Source organism: Salvelinus fontinalis, chromosome 41 (assembly GCF_029448725.1).
Source record: "Salvelinus fontinalis isolate EN_2023a chromosome 41, ASM2944872v1, whole genome shotgun sequence".
Classification (NCBI taxonomy): Eukaryota; Metazoa; Chordata; class Actinopteri; order Salmoniformes; family Salmonidae; genus Salvelinus; species Salvelinus fontinalis.
The window spans coordinates 11,259,882-11,279,938 of record NC_074705.1 but is presented as its reverse complement, the minus strand read 5'-3'; positions in this window follow the sequence as shown (position 1 = coordinate 11,279,938).

Below are 20,057 nucleotides of genomic sequence, written 5' to 3'. Positions count from 1 at the left end.
GGGTTCTGCCCAAAAAAGCATTTCACTGTTAGTCTACACCTGTTGTTTAAGGTAGAGAATTAAGTTATTAACCCCTAGAGTATATTGACTCTCAAAAATGGTGGTTTCTGTTTTGACTATGACCACCACAAGCCCCAAGGGACTTATCTGAAGTTGGTAACATTGATGTACCAATTTATGTTTGTAGCATCCAAACTAATGTAATCCCACTGTGGAAAGGAGAGATAATCACAAACACAATCGTGTTCTCTGTTTTGCTCTACAACCCCTACAATTGATGTGGGGGACCGGGAGTTGCTGGCTGTGGTAAAAGCTCTGAAGGTGTAGAGACATTGACTTGAGGGGGCACAACACTCTTTTCTCATCTGGACTGACCACCGTAATCTGGAGTACATCCGGGCGGCAAGGAGACTGAATCCTTGTCAGGCAAGGTGGGCAATGTTATTCACCAGATTTCGTTTCACCATCTCTTATAGACCAGGTTCCCGTAACGCTAAGGCCGACGCACTGTCCCGTCTCTATGATACCGAGGAGCGGTCCATCGATCCCACCCCCATACTTCCGGCTTCTTGTCTGGTGGCACCGGTGGTTTGGGAGGTGGACGCGGATATCGAGCGGGCATCACGGTTAGAACCCACGCCACCACAGTGTCTAGCTGGTTGGAGGTACGTCCCACTTGGTGTTCGCGATAGATTGATCATGTGGGCCCACATGCTACCCTCCTCTGGTCATCTGGGGATCGATAGGACGGTAAGGGGTCTTAGGGGGAAGTACTGGAGGCCCACCTTGACCAAGGGCGTGAGGGTTTGTTTCCTCCTCTTCGGTGTGTGCCCAGTGTAAGGCTCCTAGACACCTGCCTAGAGGGAAGTTACATCCCCTCCACGTTCCACAACGGCCGTGGTCACACCTGTCGGTGGACTTCCTCACCGATCTTCCTCCGTCACAGGGAAACACCACGATCCTGGTCGTTGTGGATCAGTTTTCTAAGTCCTGTCGTCTTCTCCCTTTGCCCAGTCTCCCTACGGCCCTACAGACTGCGGAGGCCCTGTTTACACACGTCTTTCGATACTACGGGGTGCCTGAGGACATAGTTTCTGATCGGGGTCACCAGTTCACGTCCAGGATCTGGAGAGCGTTCATGGAACGTCTGGGGGTCTCGGTCAGCCTCACTTCGGGTTTTCACCCCGAGAGTAATGGGCAGGTGGAGAGAGTGAACCAGGATGTGGGCAGGTTTCTGCGATCGTATTGCCAGGACCGGCCAGGAGAGTGGGCGAGGTTCGTCCCATGGGCCGAGATGGCTCAGAATTCACTCCGCCATTCCTCCACGGACCCGTCGCCGTTTCAGTGTGTGTTATCAGCCGTTCCTGGGACCTATCAGCCGTTCCTGGGACCATGGCATCAGAGCCAGACAAAGGCTCCTGTGGTGGAGGAATGGGTGCAGCGCTCAGAAGAGACCTGGAGAGCCGTCCAGGAATCCCTGAAACGGGCCGGTGGGTGGCAGAAGGAGAGCGCTGACACAGGACTCATCTGAAGGTAACAGGTGCTGGGTTAAAAACACTTATGGAAGTATGGAGGTAGATGTTAATTGCATGTGTCCCTGGCACCCTGTTGCTGTATGCGCCATCGTTGAAATTCCTGCGTTAGATGACTGGTGAAACTATACCTTAGAATTGGCTTTAGTAACAAGGAAATATGAGCTATTTTAGCAAGTAAGAACCGCATTAGAACCTGGAAAAGGTTGTGCCACAGATTGGGTATTTTCAGAAGGAGAAACCAGCTGGACTGGATGAGGTATTTCATCCAAGTCTGTGTGGTTACATACATAGGTAGGGGCGGGTTGTGTGTGTGTGTGTGGTGGGGGGGCGGTAAAAGAACAGTCAAAGCAAACTAATTGTCATCACTCTAATGATTTAATACACTCGTTCAAACAAGGGTCACTGCGCACACATTTCCCACTGGCAACTTCAGACTATAGGCATTTACTCAAATCAAATCAACTTTCATTTGTCACATACATCTGTTGAGCAGATGTTATTGCGGGTGAAGCACTCTTTGGCCATGGTGCGTTATGAGCCATAACTATAACTATAAAATATCTTGGCACTGTCACTGACTGAGAAGAGACCTGGGGTTGAGTCCCTGTCTGTCACTGACTGTGAAGAGACCTGGAGTTGAGTCCCTGTCTGTCACTGACTGAGAAGAGACCTGGGGTTGAGTCCCTGTCTGTCACTGACTGTGAAGAGACCTGGAGTTGAGTCCCTGTCTGTCACTGACTGTGAAGAGACCTGGGGTTGAGTCCCTGTCTGTCACTGACTGTGAAGAGACCTGGAGTTGAGTCCCTGTCTGTCACTGACTGAGAAGAGACCTGGGGTTGTCCCTGTCTGTCACTGACTGTGAAGAGACCTGGGGTTGAGTCCCTGTCTGTCACTGACTGTGAAGAGACCTGGAGTTGAGTCCCTGTCTGTCACTGACTGAGAAGAGACCTGGGGTTGAGTCTCTATCAGTCTGCCCTTCCAATTCACTACAATGTTCTGCTGCGTATCCTAGGCAAACACCTTGCAATAAATATGTGCATTATACTATTAACAACCTTATCCATGGTGCTTTATCAACAGTAGTATTTCACCCTTATGGCAACTATCCTATCCAACTATCCAACTAACAACTATAGGCAAGTAGGCTACGTCAGCATACCCAATGAAACAAATTATCAGCTCAGCTATCCCCATTGAGACCGTGTCTGTGCCTCGACCTAGGTTGGGCAAACTAAACATGGCGGTGTTCGCTTTAGCAATCTCACTGGAATAAAGACCTCCTCCATTACTGCCATTATTGAAAGAGATTGTGATACCTCACATCTCAAAATAGGGCTACTTAATGTTAGACACCTCACTTCCAAGGCAGTTATAGTCAATGAACTAATCAGGACCACCATTTTATTATGTTTGCAATCGCAACAAATAACCTGCTCAGACCCCAACCAAGGATCATCAAAAGTTGTGCAATACATTCTCGGACAACCCAAAGATTCCTAGATGCTCTTCCAGACTTCCTCCTCCTACCCAAGGACATCAGAGTACAAAAATCAGTTAACCACCTAACTGAGGAACTCAATTTAACCTTGCGCAATACCCTAGATGCAGTCGCACCCCTAAAAAAACAAAAAAATGTGTCATAAGAAACTAGCTCCCTGGAATACAGAAAATACACGAACTCTGAAGCAAGCTTCCAGAAAATTGGAACGGAAATGGCTGGAAGTCTTCCGACTAGCTTGGAAAGACAGTACCGTGCAGTATCGAAGAGCCCTCACTGCTGCTCGATCATCCTATTTTTCCAACCTAATTTTGGAAAATAAGAACAATCCAAAATGTATTTTTGATACTGTCGCAAAGCTAACTAAAAAGCAGCGTTCCCAAGAGAGGATGGCTTTCACTTCAGCAGTGATACATTCATGAACATCTTTGAGGAAAAGATCATGATCATTAGAAAGAAAATTACAGACTCCTCTTTAAATCTGCGTATTCCTCCAAAGCTCAGTTGTCCTGAGTCTGCACAACTCTGCCAGGACCTAGGATCAAGAGAGACACTCAAGTGTTTTAGTACTATATCTCTTGACACATTGATGAAAATAAGCATGGCTTCTAAACCTTCAATCTGCATACTGGACCCTATTCCAACTAAACTACTGAAAGAGCTGCTTCCTGTGCTTGACCCTCCTATGTTGAACATAATAAACGCCTCTCTATCCACCGGATGTGTACCAAACTCACTAAAAGTGGCAGTAATAAAGCCTCTCTTAAAAAACCCAGAAAATATTTAAAAAATATGTTGAATCTCCCATTCCTCTCAAAAAAAACGGAAAAGTCTGTTGCAACTCACTGCCTTCCTGAAGACAACAATGTATACGAAACACTTCAGTCTGGTTTTAGACACTATCATAGCACTGACACTGCACTTGTGAAGGTGGTAAATTACCTTCTAATGGCGTCAGACCGAGGCTCTGCATCTGTCCTCGTGCTCCTAGACCTTAGTGTTGCTTTTGATGCCATCAATCACCACATTTTTTTGGAGAGATTGGAAACCCAAATTGGTCTACATGGACAAGTTCTTGCCTGGTTTAGATCTTATCTGTCGGAAAGATATCAGTTTCTCTCTGTGGATGGTTTGTCCTCTGACAAATCAACTGTAAATTTTGGTGTTCATCAAGGCTCCGTTCTAGGACCACTATTGTTTTCAATAAATATTTTACCTCTTGGTCATTCGGAAACATCATCACTACTATGCGGATGACACACAGCTGTACATTTTGATGAAACAGGGTGAAGCCCCAAAATTGCCCTACCTGGAAGGATGTGTTTCAGACATAAGGATGTGGATGGCGGCAAATGTTCTACTTTTAAACTCGGTAAAAAAAAGAGATGCTTGTTCTACGTCCCAAGAAACAAAGAGATCTTCTGTTGAATCTGACAATTAATCTTGATGGTTGTGCAGTCGTCTCAAATAAAACTGTGAAGGACCTCGTCGTTACTCTGGACCCTGATCTCTCTTTTGATGAACATATCAAGACTGTTTCAATGACGTCTTTTTTCCATCTACATAACATTGCAAAAATCTGAAACTTTCCGGACAAAAATTATGTAGAAAAATTCATCCATGCTTTTTTCACTTCTAGGTTAGAGTACTGCAATGCTCTACTTTCTGGCTACCCGGATAAAGCACTAAATAGACTTCAGGTAGTACTAAACAAAATTTGATCATATTATTCCAGTGCTAGCCTCTCTACACTGGCTTCATGTTAAGGCAAGGGCTGATTTCAAGGTTTAACCTGATGAGGACAGAGGGTGCTGTTTTCATTTTGGGGGAAAAACGTGACCAATTTAAACGGCCTCGTACTCAATTCTTGCTCGTACAATATGCATACATTATTATACTATTGGATAGAAAACACTCTCTAGTTTCTAAAACCGTTTGAATTTTGTCTGTGAGTAAAACAGAACTCATTTGGCAGCATACTTTCTGACCAGGTGACCAGTGTAAAGTCTGAAAATGATGCTCCGTTCAAGGACCTGCCTATAAATGGGCATGATACGTATGAGTATACATGCACGTCATACACCTTCCCCTAGATGTCAAGAGGAAGTGAGAGAAGAAATTAAGTGTTTATCTTGGTCTGAGGTGGAATTAATCCTCTTGGCACGACGAGTCACCCATTTTTTGTTTTCAAGAAGGCGCGAAGTTGGACCTGGATTTGCCTTCTGAATAGCTGTCGTTATAGGCGACTACTATCTCCGGCTTTGATTTTATTTGATACATGTGATAATATCATCGTAAAGTATGTTTTTTCAATATAGTTTTATTAGATTTTTGCAATTTATTCGGGACGTTAGGCGTGTTGCGTTGTGTGCCTTTGTTCAGAAAGGAGAGCTTCGCGCCACTTGGCTAGTGCGCTTGCTAATTCAAGGGGGAAAATGGACGTTCTAAATCCAAACAACGATTGTTCTTGACAAAGGACCCCTTGTCCAACATTCTGATGGGAGATCACCAAAAGTAGGACCCATTTTGTGATGCTATTTCATATATCTGTCGAACTGTGTACTAGTAGTTTTGCGCCCAGGTTTTGGCCACTCTCTCGCTATAACATAAGCCTTATGTTGTAATGAAGATATTTTTAGAATTCTAACACTGCGATTGCATTAAGAACTAGTGTATCTATCATTTCCTATACAACATGTATTTTTTTGTAATGTTTATGAATAGCTATTTGGTCAGAATAGGTGAGAGTCTAATAGAAATATCCGCACATTCTGGGAAAAAGAAGCTACGTTAGCATAATGGATAACCACTGATTTCAGCTCTAAATATGCACATTTTCAAACAAAACATAAGTGTATGTATAACCTGATGTTATAGGACTGTCATCTGAGGAAGGTTTATGAAGGTTAGTGAAAATTAATATCTTTTGCTGGTTTATTCGCTAACGCTAACGTGCCTATTGCTATCGCTAACGTGCCTTGATGAATGAATGCGGTTGTGTGGTAGGCTATTGTAGTAAGCTAATATAATGCTATATTGTGTTTTCGCTGTAAAACACTTAAAAAATCTGAAATATTGGCTGGATTCACAAGATGCTTGTCTTTCATTTGCTGTACACCAACCTTTAAGTCTTTACTGAAGACTCATCTCTTCAGTAGGTCCTATGATTTAGTGTAGTCAGCCCAGGAGTGTGAAGGTAAACGGAAAGGCACTGGAGCAACGAACCGCTCTTGTTGTCTCTGCCTGGCCGGTTCCCCTCTCTCCACTGGGATTCTCTGCCTCAAACCCTATTACAGGGGCTGAGACACTGGCTTACTGTGCTCTTCCATGCCGTCCCTAGGAGTGGTGCGTCACTTGAGTCGGTTGAGTCACTGACGTGATCTTCCTGTCCGGGTTGATGCCCCCGACGCCCCCCCCCTTGGTTTGTGCCGCGGCAGAGATCTTTGTGGGCTATACTTCGCCTCGTCTCAGGATGGTAAGTTGGTGGTTGAAAATATCCAACTACTGGTGTGGGGGCTGTGCTTTGGCAAAGTGGGTGTGGTTATATCCTGCCTGTTTGGCCCTGTCCGGGGGTATCGTCGAACGGGGCCACAGTGTCTCCTTATCCCTCCTGTCTCAGCGTCCTGTATTTATGTTGCAGTAGTTTATATGTCGGGGGGCTAGGTCTGTTATATCTGGAGTATTTCTCCTGTCTTATCCGGTGTCCTTTTTGAATTTAAGTATGCTCTCTCTAATTCTCTCTTTCTTTCTTTCTTTTTTTCTTTCTTTCTCTCTCTCGGAGGACCTGAACCCTAGGACCATGCCTATCCAACGGCTGCGGGAGAAAGGTAAGCTACAACATCTGTGAATAAGAAAAAATATCTGAGTTTACGCCTTTTTATATAATTTATGTTAAAGGTTAAATGACAACTTGTAGTAAAACATATATTTTCTCCAGAAATCATAAAATAGTTTGACAACCCTGTTTATAAGCTTTGAAATTATAGCAATCTCAACCGTTTTTTGTAATGAGTATGATGGGAGACAGAGTGCTGGTTTCAAGCGCAGGGCACAGCAGGTGTTTATTTAGTAAAGGACCACAAGAGGCCGTTAGCAGGGTCCAGGGACAGGCAGAAGGTCATACACAGGGAATCCAAAAAGGTAACGGTACAGGCAGGGAAAAAGGCTAATAACATAGTCCGGGAGATCAGGCAAGAGGTTGACGACAGGAAATCTGATATGCAAAAAACATTGTTAGTGAGGATGGCCAAAAATTCTGATACACAGGAGGACTAATATGGAAATAAACAGAGCTCTGAAAAGAACGTGTAGAAAAACAAACAATACCTCACAATGATGGGGTGCAATGAACTGAACTAAATAGTGTGTGTAAATGACATACAGGTATGTGAACAGGTGATCAGAATTCAGGTGATTGGGATCTGGAGAGTGAGCTGCGTTCAGGGGATCTATTTGTTTGAGAGTGTGGGCTGGAAAGTGAGTTGCGTTCAGGGGATCTATGTATGTGTTTGAGAGTGTGAGTTGGAAGCAGACATTACACCGTTTATCTTCTCCAGTGATGAAGACATGGATGTCTCATGGTATGATGGGGTATGCAAAATAGGTCAACTTTGAGCACCTTTATCTCTTGAATGTTTTGTCATTCAGGTACAAAAAGTCACTTTCTGAGCACTTCTACAATGGGCAAATATGTATGGAAGGTTTTGTTCAAATCAAAAGGGATGCTGTCAAAAAGTGATTGAAATCAAAATGGATTTAACCCTCCACGTTTTGTTTATATCACTAACAGAAAATGTATGAAGTAGTGTCTCAAATTGTCACAGGCGAGAGCTGGTTGCTTTGTAATTAAACTCTTATTTGATCTCACCATGATGCTTGGTTTCCCTGGTAATGCTGCTGTATCGATTGTGTGTTCTAATAAGCCTGTCAAGATAAAGGTAAATATGGTTTTCAGCTATGAAAATACAATTATGGAGCATATCACACTCTCCTATGCTTTATGTTTGTTTCTATCCTCAATCTCCAGCCATTAAAGGCCTGCTGGGAGAAGTAAGCTGTACTTGTTTGGCGATGGGACTATCAGTTGTGAATACGAATCAGATTCAGCCCCCATCTGGTTCAGTTGAGCACAGACTCTCACTTACAGTCTTCCTGAATATTTCAAAAGCATTTTCAAAAAGGCAGTCAAACATAATGCTGTTACAAAACACCATGGTTGTGTTCCAAATGCCACCCGTTGTCTATTTAGTGCACTGCTTTTGACCAGGGCCTATATCGCTGATCAGAAGTAGTGCACTATATAGCAACAGAGTGTTCTTATTTAGTACATGTTTCACACTGGAAAAGAGAGTTTGAAATGGCAGTCTGATGACATCATAGGTTACAATACGTTGACTTGATGTAACTGACTTCATCTCCATATCTCTGCATGTCTTTAGGATCCAGTCCCAACGTGTGAACCCCCAATGAGAGGGTTCTGTACAATGACTCTCAAAGCAAGCAGCTGTAGACAGAGGATGTATTTTTAACCGATTTTTGGACAAGGACATATGCTCATGGTTTCTGGCTTACCATGGAGTAACATTAAATTATCTATAATATTATAATTCAAATGTCTGTATGTGAGTAGTATTTTGTATGATTCAACATTCGAACTGTAGCATAGTTAGCACATAGCATGAAGTGAATTGTTCAAAGTGAAAGTATCAATCATTGATGCCCTCGTTAAGAATGCAAGTTCCAATCTGCCTGCAATGTAAGTCTATGGATATGTTTGGAAGCCAGTTTAGGGAAAGATATTTCAATTTTGTTTGCGAAGTTTTGGACTGCTATTTAGAACTTTACTTTTCTGATTTAAAGTTGCACTGTTCCTCGAAGAGTTCAGTGAAAAAGATTCAGTTAGATGGGGGACGATGTCTCTTCAAACACATTTTTAAAGGTGAATAAAAAAAGTATGTGCTTATTACTTTCTTGCATGATGCTTCTGCTTGTCTATTGAAATGTTATTCATGGTCTTTGCCAATATCTTAAGGTTAATGTGGCTGCTGTCCAAAGGAATAATTGCACCATGTGCAGTATTCTCCAACGAGGGCATATTTGTTGACTTTGTACCACATCTTTGTTTGAAATGGTTATTTCAGTTAAAACTTGAACTCATTCAAGGACAAAAATGACATTCTTGAGAAACTGATGCCTGATATTGGAAGAGAAGAAATGTTGCATCCTAGCAGCGATTCCCTTCCTTCCTCTCTCTACAAATATCATCACTTAAGTTCAATCTCTGCATCAGTTAAATGAAGTAAACAAATCTCAAACTTAAAACTGCATGTTTGACTAGAAAAAGTAACACAACACCTTTCAAATAGATCACTCTCTGCACCTGTTAATTTAAACCAAAGGTAGGATCAATAAAGCATATGTTTTTAGTCCCTAATCTATGAATTACATGATCACACATGAATAAATGTCGGTGGAGAATCAAAGGACATAGATAAAAATAGGTAGAACAAACATGTTATATCACGTTGAGTGATTGATCGTGAGAACGGTAAGAGGGCTTACTTGCATCTGCTGAATCTTCTCTAAAGGCATTTCAGAATGAGCTATGTAAATATCGCCAGCTTAGAACCAGCCAGACCAAACACTGAGAGGCCACTGAGAGCGATTATTTTTTCAACAGGGCATCCCAGGGGTGCAAAGCCTGTTTAGCAAAGCAAGGCCTCCTGAACAATGGGTTTGGAAACAGTAATAAAGCCATCCAATATGCAGCTCATACTTTGTTGGTGTGATTGTGAGCCCTGGAATAAACACGATTATTTGGGAAAATGTAATGTGATTAACTTTACAGAGTCTAAGCTACCATTAGGCCTCGCAGTAAGTAGTGGCTGAATCAGCTGCAAGCACGTGGAGGTTGACTCCCAGTGAGGAAGTCCATAGGTCTTTATATTTACTTTAAGATAGGTGGCACTTGACCATTTCGGGAGAGTCAGAGGATCACAGCTGTATCACACAGTGGAGTTGACTTCCCAACAAGAAAATAATTTGTTCCCATTCCGTGGGTGCATTAGTTGCCTTAAAAGCCTGTAGGGGAAGGCCTCGAGTAATGGACCTAAAAGCAGTGCTCTCACAGTATAAAGAGACTGGAAATGATACAGTCAAATAGAGCAAAGTCCCTCTGAATAGCAGACAGAGTACAACTGGAATTGTTGCATGTCTTTCACTAAGACCAAGTTCAGGTACGCCTAGCTGCATATGAGATGAACTCCACTGAGGATTTGAATCTGCACGAGTGTGACACTTTTAGAAAAATGGTTCCAAAAGGGTTCTTCGGCTGTCCCCATAGGAGACCCTTTTTGTTTCCAAGGAGAAACATTTTAGGTTCCATGTAGAATCCTATGTGGGAAGGGTTCTACATGGAACCTAAAACGGTTCAACTTGGAACCAACAAGGGTTTTTCAAACGATTCTCCTATGGGGACAGCCGAAGAAACCTTTCAGCATTTTGTGTGGAATATGTACATTGATTTATTTGAGGGTACCTATTAGACAAGTGATTTTGTTTGGGGTTTCTCTTTATGCTTATATTGGTTCTATAAGTATGGTTCAATGCACTGCTTGGTTTATTATTTTTATTTATACAACCGTGCATCCTTTTCAAAGCAGACATACACTACCTGTCAAAACTGACCTTCACTTTTTTGGTTACTGCATGATTCCATATGTATTATTTCATAGTTTGGATGTCTTCACTATTATTCTACGGTGTATAAAATAGTCAAATAAAGAAAAACCCTCGAATGAGTAGGTGTTCTAAAACTTTTGACCGGTAGTGTACCTGCATACCTGCATTTACTATGAAACCTGCTGACAAAACCACCCTGTCTATATCAATGAATGAAAAGATCTAAACTACACTAAGTGGACTAGCGAAATGGGTGCACTACAATCACAGAGCCCTGAGTGTCCTGAGAGTGAGGGGAAAATGGTGCCGTAAAAATACACGAATGGGAACAACATTACAAAAATGGTTCTCATCTCTTTCAACTCTGCGGTGGATGCTTTCAAAGGAGGCAGCAAAGTACTTGGGTCAGCCTGTGTGATGAATGTAATTGGGCATTAAAAAGGAGGGCCAGGGAGGTTAACTAGGCAATCGTGTTAGGGGGAAATTTGATTTGTACACAAATAAAGCATTGATTCTGGCCGGTAGGCGTAACGGTTATTCAGCAGGCAGAACTCCTGCATGCTTTGTCAGGAAACAGTATAGTATCTAGATTATTGTACAGAGATTGGTGATTTCCATTTATATGTACAGTAAGTCAATGATATGCATAGACAACATGAGTGGGTGTCTTGATGCAAAGGACTGTGTTAATGGCCCATGCACATGCCCTCTCTTGCATATCGCACCATCTTGGACAAGATCACAGTCCTTATCAAGATTATACGGAGCTTTTCCTCATCCAGGCATGATGACCATCAACCCCAACAGCCTCTACCAGCCTATCACAGGGTCTGAGTAGCTACAGGGCATATACAGACCATGTGCTCCCCTTCCACTGGACCCACTGGGACAATCAGAGTGGGGTGTGTGGACATGTAGTCTGTTCTTGCAGATAATCGTGAAATGTGTTCGTTTCTTGTCCTTCTTATGTAGCTATTGTAGACTGCTTTGCTGACATTACGCTATCCAGACACTTGCTGCCTCTGAGCTCAATGCTGTTACAACTCTGACACTGTTTGTTTCATTTGACTAAGCTATATGCTTTATCCATGCATGACCGAACATGCAACTTTGCATATATTCATTGTTGCAACAATAGGAAAGAGAGGGAAAAAACACACCCATAATGAAGAGTTAACAGTTGACGACGTGGTCTTACCCTCATTACAGCCACATTCCATTGTTTACCCGTGCAGAACTTTTAATCAGGGCAGGGAAATCTGTATGAGGCTCAATGACAACGGCAGACATCTGGTTTTGTGATGTGTGAGTGTGCAGTGTAGGGCTAATTGCAAATGCCAGAAGATATAAAACTATTGCAAAGGTCTGTGGCAACTTGGGCTCCGGCTCAGTTCTGGGCGCTCAGGGTGTAAACAAGAGAGAAAGGCCGCTAGCTAAAGAACCACATTATTCTGACTGCAGCTAGAGCCTCGTAATGTTGTTAGTGTGTGTGTCCTCACCTTGGGCTCTAACCCCCCCCCCCCCCCCAAACCACCACTTTAATATTTTTGTCTGGGTAACTGTCATTATGGCCGTGTGTGTTGGCACTTTCTCTTTAAAAAGGTGACAGTTAAGCATGTCCTTGAGGTGGTGCGAAGAGAGTGCTAGCTTTCGCATCAGCTTTTTGCCTCTTAACATCACTGTTTAATAGTACAGGGGGAATAGTGAATAATACAACACTGAGGCTGCTGGATATTTCATTTGAAATAATTTCCATAATCAATATCTGAGATAATGGTTTAGATTTGTCAAACAAGATGCAACATTATTGTTTTAATATACTGCCACTTGCTTAATTTGTCGCTCAGACTGTAGCCTAATACTCGTCTACTGTTGCCTACTACTATGACTGTTGCCTACTACTCTCCCACTCTTCCCTGCTACTATGACTGTAGCCTACTACTGTCCTACTGTAGCCTACTGCTCTCCAACGGTAGCCTAATACTCTGACTGTAGCCTACTACTCTCCTACTGGAGCCTACTACTCTGACTCTAGACTAATACTCTTCCAACTGTAGACTACTAATCTGACTGTAGCCTACTAATCTCCTACCATAGCCAACGACTATGATTGTGGCCTACTACTATCCTACTGTAGCCAACAACTACGGATGTAGGCTACTACTCTTCTACTGTAGCCTACTACTCTCCAACTGTAGCCTACTACTCTGACTTTATCCTACTTCTCTGAATGTAGTCTAAGACTCTCCTACAGTAGCCTACTACTCTGTCTGTAGACTCCTACTGAAGCCAACTACTCTGACTGCAGTCTACTACTCTGACTGTAGCCTACTACTCTCCTACTGTAGCCTGCTTCCATGACTGCAGCCTACTACGCTTCTACTGTAGACTACTACTCTGACTGTAGCCTACTACTCTTCTACGGTAGCATACTACGCTGACTGTTGCCTACTACTCTCCTCCTGTAGTCAAATACTATGTCGAAAGGCTACTACTCTCCGACTGTAGCCTACTGCTCTGAATGTAGCCTAATACTCTCCAAATGTAGCCTACTACTCTGACTGTGGACTACTACTCTCCTACTGTAGCCTGCTTCTATGAATGTAGCCCACTACTCTTCTACTGTAGCATACTGCGCTGACTGTTGCCTACTACTCTCCTACTGTAGCCAAATAATGTCGAAAGGCTACTACACTCCGACTGTAGGCTACTACTCTGAATGTAGCCTAATACTCTCCGAATGTAGCATAATACTCTCCGACTGTAATCTACTGCTCTGAATGTAAACTATTACTCTTCTACTGTAGCCTACTACTCTGACTGTAGCCTACTTCTCCTACTGTAGCCTGCTACCAAGACTGTAGCCTACTACTCTGAATGCAGCCTAATACTCTCCTACCGTAGCCTACTACTCTGACTGAAGCCTAACACTATGCTACAGTAGCCTACTACTCCGAATGTAAACTACTACTCTCCTACCGTAACCTACTACTCTGACTGTAGCCAAAAACACTGCTACTGTAGCCTACTTCTATGACTGTAGCCTACTACTCTCCTACCGTATCCAACTACTATGACTGTCGGCTTTTACTCTCCTACTGTAGCCTATCACTCTCCTACTGTATCAAACTGCTATGACTGTAGCCTACTACTCTCCCATTGTAGCCAACTACTCTTTGACTGAAGCCTACTACTCTGGATGTAGCCTACTACTCTACTACTTCAGCTTATGTCTCTGATTTTAGCCTACTCCTCTCCTACCGTAGCCAACTAATATGACTGTATTCTACTACTCTCCTACTGCAGCCAACTACTACGAGTGGAGGCTACTACTCTCCTAGTGCAGCCTACTACACTCCTACTGTAGCCTACTTTTCTCTACTGTAGCCTGCGACTCTGACTGTAGCCTACTACTATGACTGTAGAATACTACTCTGACTGTAGACTAATAGTCTTCTACTGTAGTCTACTACTCTCTGACTGTAGCCTACTGCTCTTCGACCGTAGCATACTACTCTCTGACTGTAGCCGAGTATTCTCTGACTGAAGCATAATACTCTTCTACTGTAGCCAACTACTATGATGAAAGGCTACTACTCTCCTACTCAAGCCTCCTACTCTGAATGTAGCCTAATGCTCTTCTACTGTAGCCTACTACTCTGACTGTAGACTACTACTGTCCTACTGTAGCCTGCTACTATGACTGTAGCCTACTTCTCTGAATGCAGCCTAATATTCTCCTACTGTAGCCTACTACTCTGAGTGTAGCCTAAAACTCTTCCAACTGTAGCCTACTACTCTGACTGTAGCCCAATACAGATCTACTGCAGCATACTACTCTGACTGTAACCTCCTACTCTCCTACTGTAGCCTACTATTCTGACTGTTGTCTAATATTCTCTGACTGTAGCCTACTACTCTGACTGTAGTCTACTTCTCTCCTACTGAATCCTACTATTCTGACTGTAGCATAATACTCTGACTGTAACCATCTACTCTCCTACTGCAGCCTACTATTCTGACTGTTGTCTAATATTCTCTGACTGTAGTCTACCTCTCACCTACTGAATCCTACTATTCTGACTGTAGCATAATACTCTGACTGTAACCTTCTACTCTCTGACTGCAGCCCCCTACTTTCCAACTCTAGCATAATACTCGCCGACTGTAGCCTTATTCTCTTTGACTGTAGCACAGTACTCTCCGACTGTAGAGTAATACTAACTGGCTGCAGAATAATACTCTCCTGCTGTAGCCTAATTCTCTCCAACTGTAGCACAGTACTCTCCGACTGTAGCCTAAAACTTTCCAGCTGTAGCCCACTACTCACCAACTGTAGCATAATACCTCCGACTGTAGCCTAATACTCTGCGACAGTAGCCTTATACGCTCCACCTGTAGCCTAATACTCTTAGACAGTAACCAATTACTCTGACAGTAGCCCAATACCCTCCAACAGTAGCCTACTACTCTCCAACTGTAGCCTAATACTCGCCGACTCTAGCCTTATACTCTCCGCCTGTAGCCTACTACTCTCTGACTATAGCTGAATACTCTCCTACCCTAATACTCTTCCGACTTTAGCCTACTACACTGGCTGTAGCCTACTACTCTGACTGTGGCCTTATACTCTACTACTGTAGCCTACTACTCTGACTGTAGCCAAAATACTCTTCCGACTGTAGCCTACTACTCTGACTGCAGCTTACTACTCTTCTACTGTAGCCTACTACTCTGACTGCAGCATAATACTCGCCGACTGTAGTCTCCTACTCTTCTACTGTAGCCTACACCTCTCTGACAGTAGCCTACTGCTCTTCTACTGTAGCCTACTACTTTCCGACTTGCCTACTGCTCTCTGACTGTAGCCTACTACAATCCAACTGTAGCATAAAACTCACCGTCTGTAGCCTAATTCTCTCCGACTGTAGCCTAATACTCCCCGTCTGTAACATAGTACTCTCAGACAGTAGCCAAATACTCTCCGACTGTAGCCAACTACTCTCCGACTGTAGCCTAATACTCTCCGACTGTAGCCTAATATTCGCTGACTGTTCCCTAATACTCTCTGACTGTAGCCTGCTGCTCTCCAACTGTAGCATGATACTCGCCGAGTTTAGCCTAATACTCTCCAACTGTAGCCTAATACTCTCAGACTGTAGCCTAGTTCTCTCAGATGGTTGCCTAATACTCTCTGACTATAGCCTACTACTTTCCGACTGTAGCCTAATACTCTCTGACTATGGCCTAATACTCCATGGCTGTAGCCTAATACTCTCCGACTGTAGCCTAGTTCTCTCTGACTGTAGCCTAATACTTTCCGACTGTAGCCTAATACTCTTCGACTGTAGCCTAGTTCTCTCAGATTGTTGCCTAATACTCCCTGACTGTAGCCTACTACTTTCCGACAGTAGCCTAGTTCACTCAGACTGTTGCCTAATACTCTCCGACTGTACCCTAATACAGGTAATTTCACATTTCCAAAGTGTTCTTGTTAATGCCCACCTCTGGCTTATGCAGATAGTTTGTGTTGAGTGTTCCTCCCGTGGTAGCAATAACCATTCTGCGTGATTCATTCTGTGTTCCTTCACGGTAAATTTTATGCAAGTCATTTATCAACCAGATGTTTCCAATCAGTCACAAGATTAAGTACCAACGGCAATAAATGAGACTTTATCATTCATGAAAAGATTTGTATGGCTAAAAACTGCCATTCGTTGCCAGTATAAATTGATTTGTAGGTCGAAGGAAAAGTCTATATAACGAGGCCATTGTAGTAAAAAAATTGAAACTTTTATTAGGGTCAATCAACAAAAAAACTACTGGTTATTGACTTAGGGATGCCCAACAAAATGGTTTAATAAGGCTACCATGATTTTCAAAAGTGCAGTCTATAGCTGGTGTGTTGACAGCCATGTTTGTGTGACATATGTGTGGTAATGTGTTACAAAGAAATACGTCCCTCAGGACTTTTGATCGTCTACAACTGTCAGATATACTATATTGTACAATTACCAAAGCATACAGTGCCTTCAGAAGGTATTTACACCCCTTGACTGTTTCCACACTTTGTTGTGTTAAAAAGCGGGATTAGCATGGATTTTATTGTCATTTTTTGTCAACGATCTACACAAAATACTTTAATGTCAAAGTGTAACCTTAGATAAGTGTTCAACTTCCTGTGTCAGTACATGTTAGAATCACCTTTGGCAGCGATTACAGCTGTCCTGCTGAAATATGAATGTCTCCCAGGGTCTGGTGGAAGGCAGACTGAATCAGTTTTTTCTCTAGGATTTTGCCTGTGCTTAGCTCTATTCTGTTTATTTTTATCCTAAAAAAAACGCCCTAGTACTTGCCAATGACAAGCATACCCATTACATGATGCAGCCACTACCATGCTTATAAATATGAAGAGTGGTACTCAGTGATGTGTTGTGTTGGATTTGCCCTGAACACTTTTGTATTCAGGACAAAAAGTGAATGTCTATGCCACATTTTTTGCAGTATTTCAAACAGCATGCATGTTGTGGAATACTTTTATTCTGTACAAGCGACTATCTTTTTCACTCTGTCATTTATTGTGGAGACATTACAATGTTGTTGATCCATCTTTAGTTATATCCTATCACAGCCATTAAATGTGTGTGTAACCTTTATTTAACTAGGCAAGTCAGTTAAGAATAAATTGTTATTTACAATGACAGCCTACCGGAGAACAGTGGGGGAGAATTACAGATTTTTACCTTGTCAGCTCGGGGATTCGATCCAGCAACCTTTCAGTTATTGGCCCGAACGCTCTAACCACTAGGCTATCTGCCTCCCCATTAAACTCTGTATTTGTTTGAAAATCACCATTAGGAAGGGCACATGTATCTTTTTATTGACTGGGTGTATTGAAACACCATCCAAATTGTAATTAATAACTCCATGCTCAAAGGGATATTCAGTAGGTGCCCTTCTTTGCAAACCATTGGAAAACCTCCCTGGTCTTTGTGGTTGAATCTGTGCTTGAGAGATGGGGTAGTCATTTGAAAATCATATTAAACAATATTATTGCACACAGAGTGAGTACCTGCAAATGAGCATGTGACTTGTTAAGCATATTTTTACTCTTGAGCCTATTTACCCTTGCCATACAAACGGTTGAATACTTATTGACTCTTCAGCTTTTTCTATTTTATTAATTTGTTAACATTTCTAAAAACACACTTCCACTTTAACATTATGGGGTATTGTGTGTAGATCAGTGACAAAAAAATCTCTATTGAATCCATTTTAAATTCAGGCTTTAACACAACAAAATGTGGAAAAAATCAAGGGGTGTGAATATGTTCTGAAGGCACTGTATATGTTACTACCCTGCTATTATGTTTTATTAGTACAATACATTACACTATTTATTAGAAAATTTAATAAAAACAGGTTCAGTTGAACAACTTAAAAACCAGACAGTGTAAAATGACTCGATTAGTCCCAAAATAAAGCTAGACACTAATGTGTATTGTTCTATTCATCTCTGTTATTCTAGAAAATAGATCTGTTAAGCTTCTCTCCAGACCCAATCTCACCAGACCAGTAAAAATACAGACTAAAACATGATGATTGATTTCACCAACGTCTTGTTTGCCACAGGGATGATTCTAGAAAGGATAAGTACCTAGTTAGAGGTGTACGAAGAGGAATCCCCTAACGTGGATCTTTAAGTCAAATATTTTTTGTAATCTTTCAGCCTGGTATCTCAACCAGGGATGTCTGTATGGCATGGCTGGTGATCATCATGCTTTAATGCTAAATGCATGTGTATTTATTAAAACTGACATGGAAATCTAAAATCATTACAACCACCGGCTGAGGTTGGTCAAAGATGAGATGTTAATAGCAAGACTTCTCATTAGTGTAGTGTGGACATTGGAATATAACACTTCCTCCTATCCTGTGCCTGAAATCCATCGACTAGGTACTCCTTGGACATTGCTTTATTCTTGTGTGTGTTTCTTATATTTCTTATTTACCTCTGCATCATTTGGAAAGAGCTTTTAAGTAAGCACTGTTCGGTTGTATTCTGTGCATGTGATTGTAACGATGTGCGCTGAGAGTTGGGAAGAAAGTTCAGGGAGTGAGTGTTTTAATAAATAAACACAATACAAAATAAGAAACACGAACAACGCACAGAACTGACACAGGAACAGAAACAATTACGCCTGGGGAAGGAAACAAAGGGAGTGACATATATAGGGAAGGTAATCAGGGAAGCGATGGAGCCCAGGTCTGATGACACGCAGGTGCGCGTAATAATGGTGACAGGCGTGTGCCATAACGAGCAGCCTGGTGACCTAGAGGCCAGAGCGGGAGCACACGTGACAGTGACAAATAAAAGTGGATTTCATTTGTGCTGTCCATATCACGCTGGCAAGTCATTATTAATCTGCTCATTTTCTCTGATATAATTTGTTCCACACACACACACTCACTTATTGACTCCCTGATGGGATGAAAGGCTTATTCTCTGTCACTTCTGACTATAGTGATTGTAACACTGACAACTTAAGTCATATTTTACTTTTGAAGACACATGTTCAGTGAAGGCCTGCAACTGGGCTGATGTGAATAGAATTTGTCTCATTTTCAAATGTAATTGATTTTCCTGTGAAGGCTGTTGCTCATGTCTTTTGTCAGTTAAGGTTTTATCTTGTATTCGAAGGCCAATCGTAATTTTTTTTTGAATGTTTTATAAATCCCTGAAAAACATTTCAAGGGATATTCCAGAGAAGCATTCAGAAGAGCTTGCCATTTTCAACTACTGCTTTACTACAGTATGAGACCAACAATGGCCTTTGCCATCAACACCGCCGAAAAATGTAATACCACGCAACTAATCCAACAAAGTCATCTTAAAAATTAAACAAGCATATCTAACTCCACCATACCTTTTAGTCAGACATCACAAAAGCGTAACGAACATGTGAGCAAAAATATATAGAGGTCAACAGCCTCTATTTGTTGATATGCTGAAGAACATTTACTAGCACTATTGTCAGATAGTAAGATAAATTGTTTTGAAAATCAGTCACCAAGACAAATTTTTATGTTACACAGTATACAATGGATTTGACAACATACATTTTAGCAGACACTTTCATCCACAGTGACTTACAGGAGCAATTACAGATAAGTGCCTTACTCAAGGGTACATTGACATATGTTTCACCTATTGGGCTCAGGGATTCAAACCAGCAACCTTTGAGTTACTGACCCAATAATTTTAACCACTAGGCTACGTGCCTGCCCAACCAGTCTTATGTATTATACAAGGGAAGGGATATGAAACTGCCAAACTACTAACT